The sequence below is a fragment of the Pseudophryne corroboree genome, assembly GCF_028390025.1.
Source record: "Pseudophryne corroboree isolate aPseCor3 chromosome 3 unlocalized genomic scaffold, aPseCor3.hap2 SUPER_3_unloc_9, whole genome shotgun sequence".
Lineage (NCBI taxonomy): Eukaryota > Metazoa > Chordata > Amphibia > Anura > Myobatrachidae > Pseudophryne > Pseudophryne corroboree.
In genome coordinates, this window is record NW_026967585.1 from 283,955 (window position 1) to 299,760 (window position 15,806).

Genomic DNA, 15,806 nt, shown 5'->3' on the forward strand with positions numbered 1-15,806 from the left:
ATAGGATTTACTATCCTCATTTTCTGTTCTCCAAACTTAATCAGTTTAGCTGGATAACAATTTCATTATACTCTTAATGATATACTGCTTAATCAATTAGTTCTAACTTGTTGAAATCTATTCTCAACCTCAGGTGATGTAGCTAACTTAGATGCTTTCCCTACCTCTCCCACTAAGTGATAGGCTGCGCCCTTACATAAATACTGGCAGTGGGGAACTCCGAGAGCAGGCGATCATGTGATCAAGCTCTTAGAGCGAAACGTGCGTCACTTCCGGTTCCAGTGCCCGAACTTCCGGTCGCACAGACCGCGGCCGCCTCACTCCTCGATTCCTGCACTGTCCACCAGTCTGAGGGTCTCCTGAACAGGTTGGGTAAGGAAACGAGTTCTCCTTGCCCAAACCACAGCTCCCCCGTATTCTCCCATAAGGTCCACCATATGCTTCCTTGGCTAACAGGTGAAAGCTGATTATCTCCTGTTATGTAATGTATTTAGACTCTTATAGTTTTTGTGCATAACATCTCTTTTTTGGTGCATGATTACTGGGTAAGGGGTGAGAAAGAGGCTGCAACTGTAATTACTATACTAAAACCAATATCAGAGAATGAATTGTACTGTAGACACTTTTTTTTTTATTATTGTTTTGATTATTGTGGGCTATTTGAGAGCATAACTGCAATAGAGTTTGAGTTTGGGAATCCTAACCCCAAGACCCCACAGTCATTATTACTGCCTCAAATCACCACTGACTAGATCCCTCAGCAACAATCTAGCAATTTATTGTATCAACTTATTGCACAAATATAACCTGGTATTTATTCTGTGATTGTCATTCTGGGTCCCAATACAATCGGTCAACGGTGCGCCTAGGAGACAGACTTAACTACGGTCAGACCGCACTGAGTATGCCCAAACTCGTCTGATCTTGGAACCCAAGCACTGCAGGGCCTGGTCAGTACCTGGATGGGGAACCACCAGGGAATACTAGGTACCGTAGGTATTTTACTCTCCAGCAGTTAAAACACTTTGGGGCCCAGTGCATTAACCTGGTCACAGGTTACAGCATTTATCAGATTATATCGGACTCGAGGTAGTGACCTCACTCATATAAAAATCCAATCATAGAGGATCTGTATGATTTATCTTTGTGGATGAGGTTTTATTTATTTTCGATCACTTAAATCATTATTCTGCCCATAACAGGTACATTAGTACATGTGAACACCCATGTTCTTTAATTATTGATGCCAGCTCTCGTCTTCTCTTAAAGTATACATTAATAAAAGTTATGTCTTAATAATTTCATCATTTCCCAAATTTTTTTTCAAGTTTTCAAGTGTGCCCAGGAAAAGGCTTATAGTTGCTTTTTTTTTTGTCCTTTGTTCTCTTTGAAGGACCATACTTTGTTGTTTCATAATAACAGGACACCACAGGCTACTCCCCCTGTATAACAATAATAACAGGACACCACAGGCTGCTCCCCCTGTATTATAATAATAATAATAATAATAATAACAACAACAACAACAACAACAACAACAACTAGACACTACAGGCTGCTCCCCCTGTATAATAACAACAACAACTGTACACCACAGGCTGCTGCCCCGGTAAAATAATAACAGGACACCACAGGCTGCTCCCCCTGTATAATAACAATAATAACAGGACACCACAGGCTGCTCCTCCTGTATAATAATAATAATAATAATAACAACAACAACTGGACACTACAGGCTGCTCCCCCTGTATAATAACAACAACAACTGTACACCACAGGCTGCTGCCCCGGTAAAATAATAACAGGACACCACAGGCTGCTCCCCCTGTATAATAACAATAATAACAGGACACCACAGGCTGCTCCCCCTGTATAATAATAATAATAATAACAGGACACCACAAGCTGCTCCTCCAGTATAATATTAATAACAGGAAACCACAGGCTACACCCCCTGTCTAAGAATAATAATAACATCAATACACCACAGGCTGCTCCCCCTGTATATTAATAATAACAGGGCACCACAGGCCGCTCCTCCTGTATATTAATAATAACAGGGCACCACAGGCTGCTCCCCCTGTATATTAATAATAACAGGGCACCACAGGCTGCTCCCCCTGTATATTAATAATAACAGGGCACCACAGGCTGCTCCTCCTGTATATTAATAATAACAGGGCACCACAGGCTGCTCCCCCTGTATATTAATAATAATAGGGCACCACAGGCTGCTCCCCCTGTATAATAATAATATCAGGGCACCACAGCCTGATCCTCCTGTATAATAATAACAGGACACTACAGGCTGCTCCCCCTGTATAGTAAGACGCCATTACCTGATCTCCACGGACACTGGGAGGCTGCAACAGTCGATGAAAACTCACTTCCTGTATGTGGAACGCACAGTCCGGAAGTAAGGTGGAACGCACAGGCCGAAAGTAGTGTATGATTGGCAACGGCTGCTACCTGGTTACTGGCCCCTCCCCTCCTCCACTCCGCCCACAGCCCAGCCCTCTGTAATCCTTCTTACCATACATGTCCTCAGTGTAGGAGGCCGGCGGCCATTTTCTTGTAGACCAGTCCGGCAGCAGCAATAGGTTCCCTGGTCGGGTAGTGACGTCAGGAGCGGCGGCCATTTTCCCCTGGTCTGAGCTCCGCCTTCCTTCTATCATTCCCACAAGGCAGCAGGAGCAGAGAGCAGCCATTGCTGTGTCTGGCAGCAGGTAATGATATTATTATTATTATTATTCTATAGGCTGAGCAGCTCTGGTGTCAGGTTCTGTACTACAGGGGGAGCAGCCTCTGGTGCCTTGTTATAGTGCAGCTGGAGCAGCCTCTGGTGCTGCATTATCCCTGTACAGGTGGCTGACACTCTAGTGTCCTATTACTGTAATACAGGTGGAGCAGACCCTGCCGTTACCGTAATACAGGTGACACAGCCCCCGCCGTTACCGTAATACAGGTGGCACAGAGCCCGCCGTTACCGTAATACAGGTGGCACAGAGCCCGCTGTTACCGTAATACAGGTGGCACAGAGCCCGCCGTTACCGTAATACAAGTGGCGCAGAGCCCGCCGTTACCGTAATACAGGTGGCGCAGACCCCACCGTTACCGTAAATACAGGTGGTGCAGAGCTCGCTGTTACAGTAATACAGGTGGCGCAGACCACGCCGTTCCTGTGATGAAGGTGGCGCAGACCGTGCTGTTACCGTAATACAGGTGGCGCAGACCGTGCCGTTACCGTAATACAGGTGGCGCAGACTGTGCCGTTACCGTAATACAGGTGGTGCAGACCCCGCCGATACCGTAATACAGGTGGCGCAGAATCCGCCGTTTTCGTAATACAGGTGGCGCAGACCCTGTCGTTACCGTAATACAGGTGGCGCAAGACCCAGCCATTACCGTAATACAAGTGGCGCAGACTCCGTCGTTACCGTAATACAGGTGGCGCAGATCCCGCCATTACAGTATTACAGGTGGCACAGACCTCGCCGTTACCATAATACAGATGGCGCAGACCCCGTCGTTACCGTAATACAGGTGGCACAAGACCACACTGTTACCGTAACACAGGTGGCGCAGACCCCGCCATTACCGTATTACAGGTGGCGCAGACCCCACCGTTACCGTAAATACAGGTGGTGCAGAGCTCGCTGTTACAGTAATACAGGTGGCGCAGACCACGCCGTTCCTGTGATGAAGGTGGCGCAGACCGTGCTGTTACCGTAATACAGGTGGCGCAGACCGTGCCGTTACCGTAATACAGGTGGCGCAGACTGTGCCGTTACCGTAATACAGGTGGTGCAGACCCCGCCGATACCGTAATACAGGTGGCGCAGAATCCGCCGTTTTCGTAATACAGGTGGCGCAGACCCTGTCGTTACCGTAATACAGGTGGCGCAAGACCCAGCCATTACCGTAATACAAGTGGCGCAGACTCCGTCGTTACCGTAATACAGGTGGCGCAGATCCCGCCATTACAGTATTACAGGTGGCACAGACCTCGCCGTTACCATAATACAGATGGCGCAGACCCCGTCGTTACCGTAATACAGGTGGCACAAGACCACACTGTTACCGTAACACAGGTGGCGCAGACCCCGCCATTACCGTATTACAGGTGGCACAGACCCCACCGTTACCGTATTACAGGTGGCACAGATCCCACCGTTACCGTAATTCTATATACGGGACATTACAGGTGTTGTGTCCTGTGGCATTGTGCTGTACAGGGGGAGCGGCCTGTATTGTCATAATATACAGGGATAACATTTTGTCTTGTCATAGTATACAGGAGGAGCAGCCTGTGTTGCAATAATATACAGGGGTAGCATTCTGTTTTGTCATAATAGACAGGAGGAGCAGCCTGTGACATCCTACTCTACAGGAGGAGGAGCCTATGGTGTCCTGTTGTTGTTGTTGTTGTTGTTATTATTATTATACAGGAGGAACAGCCTGTGGTATCCTGTTATTATACGGAGGGAGCGACCTGTGGTGTACAGTTATTTATTATTATTATTATACAGGGGAAGCAGCCTGTGGTGTTCTATTATTATTATTATTATTATACAGGCAGAGCAGCATGTGGTGTCCTGTATTATACAGGAGGAGCAGCCTGTGGTGTCCTGTTGTTATTAATATACAGGGGAAGCATTATTATTATTATACAGGGGGAGTAGCCTGTGTTGTGCAGTTATTGTTGTTATTATTATTATTATTATTATTATTATTATAATACAGGAGGAGTAGCCTTTGTTGTCCTATTATTAATATTATAAAGAAGGAGTAGCTAGTCGTGTCCACTTATTATTATTCAGAGGCAGCAGCCTGTGGTGTTTTGTCATCATTATTATTATTATTATTATTATTATACAGAAGGGAGCGGCCTGTTGTGTCCTATTATTATTATTTTTTTGCAGATGGAGCAGCCTGTGGTGTCATTTTATTATTATTTTAAAGGAAGAGTAGAATGGGGGTTCCTGTTGTTGTTATTAGTAGAATACAGGGGGAGCAGGTTTTTGTGTATGGTTATTATTATACAGGGACAGCAGCTTGTGGTGTCCTGGTATTATTATTATTATTATTATTATTATTATTATTATTATACATTGGGAGTGGTGGTGATATCACAGTGACATCACTTATATCTATAGTAATAATACAGGGACATGACTGGGGAGGTGAGGGGATCTGGGAGTGTCACAGTGAAATCACATATCTATAGTAATAATACAGGGACATGACTGGGGAGGTGAGAGGACGTTGGAATAACACAGTGATTTCACTTATATCTACAGTAATAATACAGGGACATGACAGGGGAGGTGAGGGGATCTGGGAGCATCACAGTGACATCACTTATATCTATAGTAATAATACAGGGACAAGACTGGGGAGGTGAGAGGATCTGGGAGAGTCACAGTGACATCACTTATATCTTTATTAGTAATACATGGACATAACTGGGGAGGTGAGGGGATCTGGGAGAGTCACAGTTACATAAATTATCTGTAGTAATAGTACAGGGATAGTGTTCACTCCAGAAATAGTGTTAGGCAGTGCCCTGGACTGCAGTGGCATATGTGTGCGCGCACGGCAAAGTCACGCGCGCATCCGAAAAGGTTCGTTGGCATGTAAAATAGGGTTCGTGGCCATAAAACATAATTTAAGTGGGTGGTGCAGCCCACAGACGTTACTGCAGGGGATGTGGGCGGCCGGCAGCGTCACTGTTGGAAACGTTCACAGCACCTACTATGTGCTGGGCTTTCCCCAAGCTCTCTACACTAGCATGAATGGATGCCGTGCGCACGCGCAAGGCATCTTTACATGCTGAGAAGGCAGGAAGCTGACAGCAGTTTTATCAGGATGCCGCAGAAAGGGCAGGACGGATTTTGCCCTTAAAAAATCGGGCAGGGCGTGGCGCCCAGCTAAAACAGCCTATCTTGAACACTAAGGGACATGACTGGGGAGGTGAGGGGATCTCAGAGTGTCACAGTAGCATAATTTATATCTCTAGTAATAATACATAGATTTGACTGGGGAGTTTAGGGGATCTGGGAGCATCATAGTGACATACCTTATACAGGGACATGACAGGGGAGGTGAGGGGGTTTGGGAATGTGACAGTGACATCAGTTATAGATATAGTAATAATACAGGGACATGACTGGGAAGGTGAGGGCATCTGAGAATGTCACAGTGACATCACTTATATCTCTAGTAATAATACAGGGACATAACTGGGGGGTGAGGGGGATCTGGGAGCGTCACAGGGACATCACTTATATCTCTAATAATAATACAGGGACGTGACTGGAGAGGAGAGGGGATCTGGTAGCGTCACAGTGACACCACTTATATCTATAATAATAATGGGACATGACTGGGGGGTGAGGGGGTCTGGAAGTGTTGCAGTTACATTACATATCTATATTAATAATACAGGGACATGACAGGGAAAGTGAGGGGATCTGGTAGTGTCACAGTGACATCACTAATATCTATAGTAATAATACAGGGACATGACTGGGGGGGTGAGGGGATCTGGGAGTGTCACAGTGACATCACTAATATCTATAGTAATAATACAGGGACATGACTGTGGAGGTGAGGGGATCTGGGAGTGTCACAGTGACATCACTAATATCTATAGTAATAATACAGGGACATGACTGGGGGGTGAGGGGATCTGGGAGTGTCACAGTGACATCACTAATATCTATAGTAATAATACAGGGACATGACTGTGGAGGTGAGGGGATCTGGGAGTGTCACAGTGACATCACTAATATCTATAGTAATAATACAGGGACATGACTGTGGAGGTGAGGGGATCTGGGAGTGTTACAGTGACGTCACTTATATCTGTAGTAATAATACAGGGACATGACTGGGTAGGCGAGGGGGATCTGGGAGCATCACAATAACATCACTTATATCTATAGTAATAATACAGGGACATGACTGGGGAGGTGAGAGGATCTGGGAGCGTCACAGTGACATTACTTATATCTATAGTAATACAGGGACATGACTGGGGAGGTTAGGGGATCTGGGAGCGTCACAGTGACATCACTTATTTATTTTTCATCCACTAGGGGGCACTGTAGTACTCTTGGGATATGGACAGTGTGTTAGCAGATATAGGCACATTTAAATATTTAAATGTGTAACCCTCTTCCCCCCTCCATACTTCCAAGATGCCTCAGTGTTTTTTTTTTTGCCTTCATCAGGGAAGGTCACAACCTGGAGTCATTCCAGGGTTTACTTTTACTTTTTCTAAATAATTTTTTCTTGTATCAATCACACTCCCTTCCCAGCTTATTAAGAAGTGTGGGTCCGGGAGTGTGTGCTGCTGTTGTGCAGGGAAGGCTTGTTGGTGCTTAGACAGAGAAGACCCGCTATAGACCTTCATCAGCGTTAGCTGATTCAGCCATGGCTGCAGGAGCTGATGGAGCTTAGAGAGAAGCCCCGTCAGAACCTCCCCATTACACTGAGGTAAGGAGCGGGTGGTCAGCTTATGCTGCCGCCGCTCTGTTGTACCTGTTTGTTGCTGTGATTGTGGGGCAGTTAGCTCCTGCTGCCGCCCCTCCATGTGCGGGGAACGTGTTTTGCACGAGCTGCTTACTAAGGTATAGCTTTACTGGCTCAAACTTCCCCGCTCCCTGGCTCACACCAGTGGTCAGACACATACTGCCACTGGGCTCCTGTGTCGCTCCACACCCGCCTGCTCCCTGGCACCAGGCAGCACAGCTCCAAACAGCGCTGCCCTCTACAATCTGCCCCTCTAGACAACTGGGAAGCGGCTCCCAGCAGCGGTCACATAATGCTGCTGCTGGGCACCTGTCAGGCTACACCTCGTGGCTCCAGAGAAGCGGCTCCCGGCAGCGCGGCTCCCAGCAGCGGACAGATCACACTGCTGCCACTGGACGCCCGTCACATCACACATCTACCCCGCTCTCCGGCTTCCACCAGCATACAGACCACGGTGGGTAGCTGCTGCAGGGTACCGTCACTCAGAGCCGGCACTTGGTATACAATGCGTGGGGGTGTGGGTGGAAGAAGCTAGGCGCGGCTCACTGCTTTAAGCATTGGGGGAGGTCATGGCGGTCCCTAGTTCAGCGGTTCACCTAAATATAAGGGATGGTGGCCAGGGCTATAAGGGACATAGGCTATTAAGCCTAGGTTATTAATGCTTTTGGAATGCTATATGTTTATAAAAAAAAAAGCACATGCTGGGGCGCCATTTTCACACAAAGGTTACACACCTACTTCCTGCTTCTTCCTACAGCAATATGTCAGTCCTACAACACACGGCCACTGGAGGGGGCAGGGGTGTTTAGTAGGTGGCACAGTGACCATCATAGATTTCCTCTATGACACAGTGCGGTGCACGCGGTATTATAGACGCTACAGTTATTTTCACTGAGTTGTGCGGACGTTGTCTCACTGTATTATTGTCTGTCTGCATGACAATATGAGAAACAGCAGCATGTCTGTGATAACTGTGAGAATGCCTGATTTGCAGTCAGAGTTGTCCGCTGCATGAAAAGACCATGAGGCGGCTAAGTCTGATTCACGGTTAATACCGTGTGAGCAGCCAATGTGGGCTCAGGATGTTTCTAGAACTTTGCTGGGTTACAAAGTCCATGTATAGTTCAATTTCTAAGAATGGTCATCGTTTGTTTCATAATTACATTCTGACGATTCAGTGCCACATCTGATATCTCTGCATTGGGTCAGGAGTCAGATAGTGAGGTCACTAATAGCCCGAGCTATGATGATCTCATTAGAGCGGTACGCCAGCTGCTAGGTTGCACTGAAACATATGAGGTTTTATTGCTAGCAGACTATGGGCGACTGTGTGTTTTTCTTATTCATATCTCTTACTAAGCAGTTAATAGAAGCATGGCTAAATCCAGTTAAACACTTTTCTGGGACAAAGCGATTTCTGTCTAAATATCTTTTCCCACCGGCTATGACAACTAAATCACCATCAGTGGAGTCTTCAGTTTATAAACTTTCACTAAAATTAACTATTCCAGTCCCAGGTGCAGCTACGCTTAAAGACCCCTCGGAGAGTAAGCTGGAGGCCATGCTAAAGTCCATGTATACAGCAACAGGGGTGATGCTTATACCTGTTTAAGTTGGAGTTTGGGTTAACAAGGCTGTAGTTGCATGAAACAGCTCAGGTTAGGCCTACAACAGGGTTTTCCCTCAGACCAGCTTATATTTCTTACCGCTCACATTTGTGAATTGGTTGAGTATTTAGGTACGGCTTCGTTGGATAAGTTTGTTCTCGGCTTGCAGCCCAACAGCTGCTGTGGTTGCGTTCTTGACAGGCCGCCATGCAGAGAGGGACGTGATTTTCAACAAACCACTAACCGTCGTCAGGACTCAAGCCAGTGGCATGACGGGCTTCCAGCCCATCTCTGCTCTTCAGTTGTGGGAGCACACCTTCAGAAGTTTCCCTTCGCATAGTTTCAGACATCACAGATGGGTGGATCCGCAGTTTTGTTTTAAGAGGTTTCAATGAGTTTGACTGTCTACCACCGATGCAGTTTTTCAAGACAGGTCTGCCTGTGTCAGCAGACAAGTGGGCAGGTCTGCAGACCGCTGTTCAGTCTCTCGTACATTCAGCAGTTTTGGTTCAGGTTCCAGTACACCAACAAGGTCAAGGGTTTTATTCCAATCTTTTTGTAGTACCAAAGCCGGATGGCTCAGTCAAACCAATATGGAACCTAAAGGGGTTCAATCGGTACATCACTTACTACACATTCAAGATGGAATCCCTACGGTCAGTGATTGCAGGTTTAGAACCACAGCAATTCATGATTTTGCGGGATCTCAAGGATACGTACTTACACATTCCAATTTGGCCACCGCATCCGCATCAGGCGTACTTAAGTTTGCAGTACGACAAGCGCCTCGGGTATTCACAAAGGTGATGTCTGTGATGATAGTTCATCTCAGATCCCTGGGAGTGATAATCGTTCCATACTTAAATGACCTTCTCATCAAGGCTTCGTCTCAACAAATTCTTAAACATGCCTTACTGTTGTACAGTGTACTAGCTCAGTACAGTTGGATTGTCAAAGAATTCAGTTTTAGGAATGATTCTGATTACGGTGGATCAATGCATTTACCTGTCACAACAGAAAGTACATGCTATTCATCATCTAGTACTGCTAGTGCTCAAACCACGGACAGTCTCGGTGCATTTGTACATTCGACTGCTAAGACAGATGGGGGCATCTTTCATCACACTCCAGTTCAGAAGATTTCACTCAGGTCCTTTTCAACTGGATCTACTCGCATAGTGATCCGGCTCTCATCTACAAATTCATCAGATGGTGCGCTTGTCTCCAGGACAATATCATGTGGTGATGTTCGGCCCAATTGAGGCTTCAAGCAACCTCTCGCATGGCCATGTGACTTTGAGTCCATCCCCTTTTTGTTGATGTATGCAACTTCTGTTGCGTTGTCCAACTGAACCTGAACAGTCTGAAACAGAAGCAAGTGAACTGCCTGACGCAGAGTGTTGTAAATTGCCCTGAGTTCCAGGACACTGATTGACAGTAATCCTGTGATAATGAGCTGCTGAAACTGGCTTCCTAACACGTAACATGGTTGGTATAACCAACTGTGGAATGCCCTCTCGTCTTGAAAGTGGTCTCAACAGCCACCCCGTAAAACGCAGTCGCGCTAAATCGGGGTAAAGGAACGACCCCTGCTGTAGTATAACTTGGAAAACAGTATTTTCTCCTAGCCTTAGCTTCGGCAAGGCGTGTTGCACAATTGGGTGCCTTGTCATGCAAGCCACTGTATCTGGTATTTCATACTGACAGAGCAGAACTTTGGACAAATCACGCTTTTCTAAAACAGGTGAGGACACTGGGTTTATGTGCACTTATTATGGGAGCAGCCTTCAGAAAGGCTGCCCTTTACAGCTTGGTGCGGTTACCCCAGTGCCCAGTATGGGTCAGGAATCACACAGTAAGGACACAATAGTAAGGTACAAACTGCACCTTTATTTCATATTTAACATTGCATATGAAAACCATAACCAACTTTGTAACACACTATACGGGTAGCTCCACTACATAACAAACACAGGCAAAACTACTATGAAAAACCACACAAGGAACTCTTCCCCCCCTAAGCAGTTAAATAATCACCTCGGGCAATATGTGAGCTGGGCACAGCGTGCTGGGAGGGTCCTGCTGTCTGCAAAAAGGCCACTGGTGAGCTGGTTGTGAGTTCTGGCTGCTCGGCCTGCTGGTGATGAATCCCGGCCGCTTGGCCTGCTTGTGAGAGCGGCAAACCCTGGATGTGTCTCTGCTGCTGGGGTATGCTGTTGGTCTGGCTGGTGTCAATAAGCCTGGCTGGGTCTGGAGGGACCTCAGCCTCCCCCACTCTGGTCCTGCCTCGCAAGGACAGTGAGCAGGAACAGATCCAATCTGAAGAACCCAGAGCTTCTGCCTTACTCTTCCTTTTATCCCTCAGATCTGTGCAGGGATTAGCTGGCTTTTGAATCCTGGGAATGTAAAACGTCCCTTGAGCAGCTTGACTCCCTGCTGGGCTGGTGCCTGGGAGTCTGGAAACAATCCCTGGTAGAACAAAGCCAGGTAATTATGCTGATAAGGGGGTGGACCATAAGAGGATCATGAAATGAGTCACTGTTAACCCCTTGGAGTAATTTGTGATGTCACAGGCGGTTGTGTCAGCCCTGTACTTCCTGTACACATAGGTCCTTTAGTCACTGGGCTACGTTTAAGAACACACCTATCTTGGGTTACGGGCCTGCATGGCTTAGGGGTGACTACCGTCTGATGATACGGGTGCAGGCCATGCAAGGGTCATCACAGGTAGTATCTTCTTTCATATCAATCAACCAATCGTAGTTCCTGTTTTCCAGAAGATTCAGGTACTCCAGCTACATTGGATGTGGTACGTGCACTCGGCGTTTATGTAGCCCGAACATCAACTGTACGTATAACGGATACTTTGTTTGTTCTCTATGATGCAGTCAATATAGGTTGGCCAGCTTCCAAACAGATCTTGGCCAAATAGATTAACCTGACCATTCATCAGGTGCACTTTCAAGCTAGTCGATGGGAACGTCATGGGCAGCAGGCCTTAGAGCTTCTACGACGCAACCTTGCCATGCAATTACATGGCCATCAGTGCACACGTTTGTGTGCTTTTACAAGTTTGATAGGTCCCAAGAGTACTCCAGTGACCCCTAGTGGATCAGAAAGAAAACAGGATTTTGATACTTACCAGATAAATCCTTTTCGTTGCACCCACAGGGGCACTGGACACCCACCCAGAGCAGTTTCACCTGGCTGGTGGTAAGTTCAGTAGTTCTTATGGTAACACATTTTCACCGACCTGTTCAAATGTGAAGGTGATTGTTATCTATTGTTGTGTCAACTTTCTAATTGTCCGTTATGTATCACTACTCTTGTGGCTCCACATACAAAATCTCAGTGCAGGAAAAAGGTTCGGAGTCTGGAATTGGATAATTCTGATGATGGACGCAAGTCTCAAAGGTTGGGGAGCAGTGGTCCAACATTGTCAGTTTCAGTGTCTATGTTCAGACCGAGAAAGATTACTGTCAATCAATGTCCTGGAACTCAGGGCAATTTACAACGCTCTGCGTCAGGCAGTTCACTTGCTCCTGTTTCAGACTGTTCAGGTTCAGTCAGACAACGCGACAGAAGTCGCATACATCAACAAAAAGGGGATGGTCTCAAAGTCACAAGGCCATGCGAGAGGTTGCTCGAATCTTCAATTGGGCCGAACATCACCACGTGATATTGTTGGCGGTCTTCATTCCAGGAGTGCACAACTGGGAAGCAGATTATCTCAGTCGGCAGGATTTTCCTCCAGGAGAATGGGCCTTACACCCAGAAGTGTTCCAGATGTTAGTCCAACGGTGGAGTTACCCAAAAGTGGATCTAATGGCTTCTCGCCATAATCACCAGACAGTTATGTGTCCAGAACAAGAGATCCAAAGACAGTGGCAGTGGATGCTCTCACCATAGCGTGGCCATACAGCCTTGTGTATCTATTTCCGTTTCTCCTGCTTCCTCGGTTGCTAAAGTGGATCAAACGAGAGTCCAAGACCGTTATACTAGTGGCGACTCATTGGCCTCGGAGAGTGTGGTTCTTGGATCTCCATGGTCTACTTGCAGATGATCCCTGGCTGATTCCGCTACGTCCAGACCTACTACAGTAGGGATCGTTCCTTTACCCCGACTTAGCGCTGCTGCGTTTTACGGGGTGGCTGTTGAGACCACTCTCAAGACGAAAGGGCATTCCACAGTTGGTTATACCAACCATGTTACGTGTTAGGAAGCCAGTTTCAGCAGCTCATTATCACAGGATTTGGCGAGCTTATATAGGTTGGTGTGAAGCTAGGATGTTTCCAATATATTCTTTCAAGTTATCTCATCTTTTGCTCTTTTTACAGACGGGGTTAGATGGAGGACTACGTTTAACAACAGTGATGGTGCAGGTCTCTGCCTTGTCAGTTTTCTTTCAAAGGCGTTTCGCTCTTTAGCCAACAGTTCACAATTTCCTGCAAGGTGTCCTTAGAGTTCAACCTCCATTCATTCCACCTACAGCTCCATGGGTCTTGAATGTAGTTTTGCATGTTTTTGCAGTCAAGTTTTGAACCCTTGCAACACGTGGATGTTACGTTTATAACTTGGAAAACAGTATTTCTCTTAGCCTTAGCATCGGCAAAGCGTGTTGCACAATTGGGTGCCTTGTCATGCAAGCCACCGTATCTGGTATTTTATACTGACAGAGCGGAACTTTGGACAAATCTTGCTTTTCTTCCACAGGTAGTATCCTCTTTCACATCAGACAGCTCTTCCGCCCAAGGGGGAAACTTTGGTACATCCCAAGAGTACTCCAGTGACCCCTAGTGGATTAGAAAGAAAACAGGATTTTGATACCAGATAAATCCTTTTCTTTGCATCCACAAGGGGCACTGGACACCCACCCAGAGCAGTTTCACCTGGCTGGTGGTAAGTTCAATAGTTCTTATGTTAACACATTTTCACCGACTTGTTCAAATGTTAAGGTGATTGTTATCTATTGTTGTGTCAACTTTTTAATTGTCCGTTATGTTATAATGTTATATGTAATTGTCCGTTGTTCATCCTCTTTGTCGCTCCTATTTGGCTCAGCAAAAAAAACACTTAGGCGTCTTGGGAGTATAGAGGGGGAAGGAGGGTTACACATTTACATTTTTAAATGTGCCTATCCCTGCTATCGCACCGTCCATATCCCAAGAGTACTCCAGTGCCCCCTGTGGATTCAAAGAAAAGGATTTATTTGGTAAGTACCAAAATCCTATTATCTATAGTAATAGTACAGGGACATGACTGTGGAGGTGAGGGGATATTTACAGTGATATTTATGTCTCCCCCATTTCACAGAGGTGTGAAGAAGACATCTAGTGAGCGTGAGACACCCAGCAGCCATGCGCATGTGTCAGGAGGACTGAGCAGGTCCCAGAGCCCCATCACGGTGCCTCCACCTCACTCACTGATACATGAGAGACACAGTGACCAGAAGATCCAGAAACTCACCAACAAGATCATTCCACTGCTGACTAGAGAGGTGACTGCTGGGAATGGAACATTGTACAGTAACACCAGGAGATGTGTCTGGGTGATGACTGGAGAGGTGACTGCTGGGAATGGGACATTATACAGTAACACCAGGGAACGTGTCTGGGTGATGACTGGAGAGGTGGCTGCTGGGAATGGGACATTATACAGTAACACCAGGGGATGTGTCTGGGTGATGACTGGAGAGCTGACTGCTGGGAATGGGGCATTATACAGTAACACCAGGGGACGTGTCTGGGTGATGACTGGAGAGGTGGCTGCTGGGAATGGGACATTATACAGTAACACCAGGGGATGTGTCAGGGTGATGACTGGAGAGGTGACTGCTGGGAATGGGACATTATACAGTAACACCAGGGGACGTGTCTGGGTGATGACTGGAGAGGTGACTGCTGGGAATGGGACATTATACAGTAACACCAGGGGATGTGTCAGGGTGATGACTGGAGAGGTGACTGCTGGGAATGGGACATTATACAGTAACACCAGGGGACGTGTCTCGGTGATAACTGGAGAGGTGACTGCTGGGAATGGAACATTGTACAGTAACACAAGGAGATGTGTCTGGTTGATGATTGGAGAGGTGATTGCTGGTAATAGGGCATTATACAGAAACACCAGGGGACGTGTCTGGGTGATGACTGGAGAGGTGACTGCTGGGAATGGGGCATTATACAGTAATACCGGGGGACGTGTCTGGGTGATGACTGGAGAGGTGACTGCTGGGAATGGGGCATTATACAGAAACACCAGGGGATGTGCCTGGATGATGACTGGAGAGGTGACTGCTGGGAATGGGACATTATACAGTAACACCAGGGGACGTGTCTGGGTGATGACTGGAGAGGTGACTGCTGGGAATGGGGCATTATACAGTAATACCGGGGGACGTGCCTGGGTGATGACTGGAGAGGTGACTGCTGGGAATGGGGCATTATACAGAAACACCAGGGGACGTGTCTGAGTGATGACTGGAGAGGTGACTGCTGGGAATGGGGCATTATACAGTAATACCGGGGGACGTGCCTGGGTGATGACTGGAGAGGTGACTGCTGGGAATGGGGCATTATACAGTAACACCGGGGGAAGTGCCTGGATGATGACTGGAGAGGTGACTGCTGGGAATGGGACATTATACAGTAATACCGGGGGATG

At 46.9% G+C, this 15,806-nt stretch overlaps 1 protein-coding gene and 1 pseudogene across 1 annotated transcript in view; both read left to right on the forward strand.

Moving 5' to 3' along the window:
- The first annotated feature begins 880 nt into the window (after window positions 1-880).
- On the forward strand, window positions 881-999 carry LOC134984899 (5S ribosomal RNA; annotated as a pseudogene).
- A 1,689-nt stretch (window positions 1,000-2,688) lies between these two features.
- LOC134984874 (oocyte zinc finger protein XlCOF7.1-like) overlaps window positions 2,689-15,806 on the forward strand; it is a 53,224-nt gene continuing 40,106 nt past the window's right edge. The window contains exons 1-2 of the mRNA XM_063950353.1: window positions 2,689-2,726; window positions 14,457-14,640. The gene's annotated coding sequence lies outside the window, so the exon portion shown is untranslated. The remainder of the gene's footprint in view (window positions 2,727-14,456; window positions 14,641-15,806) is intronic.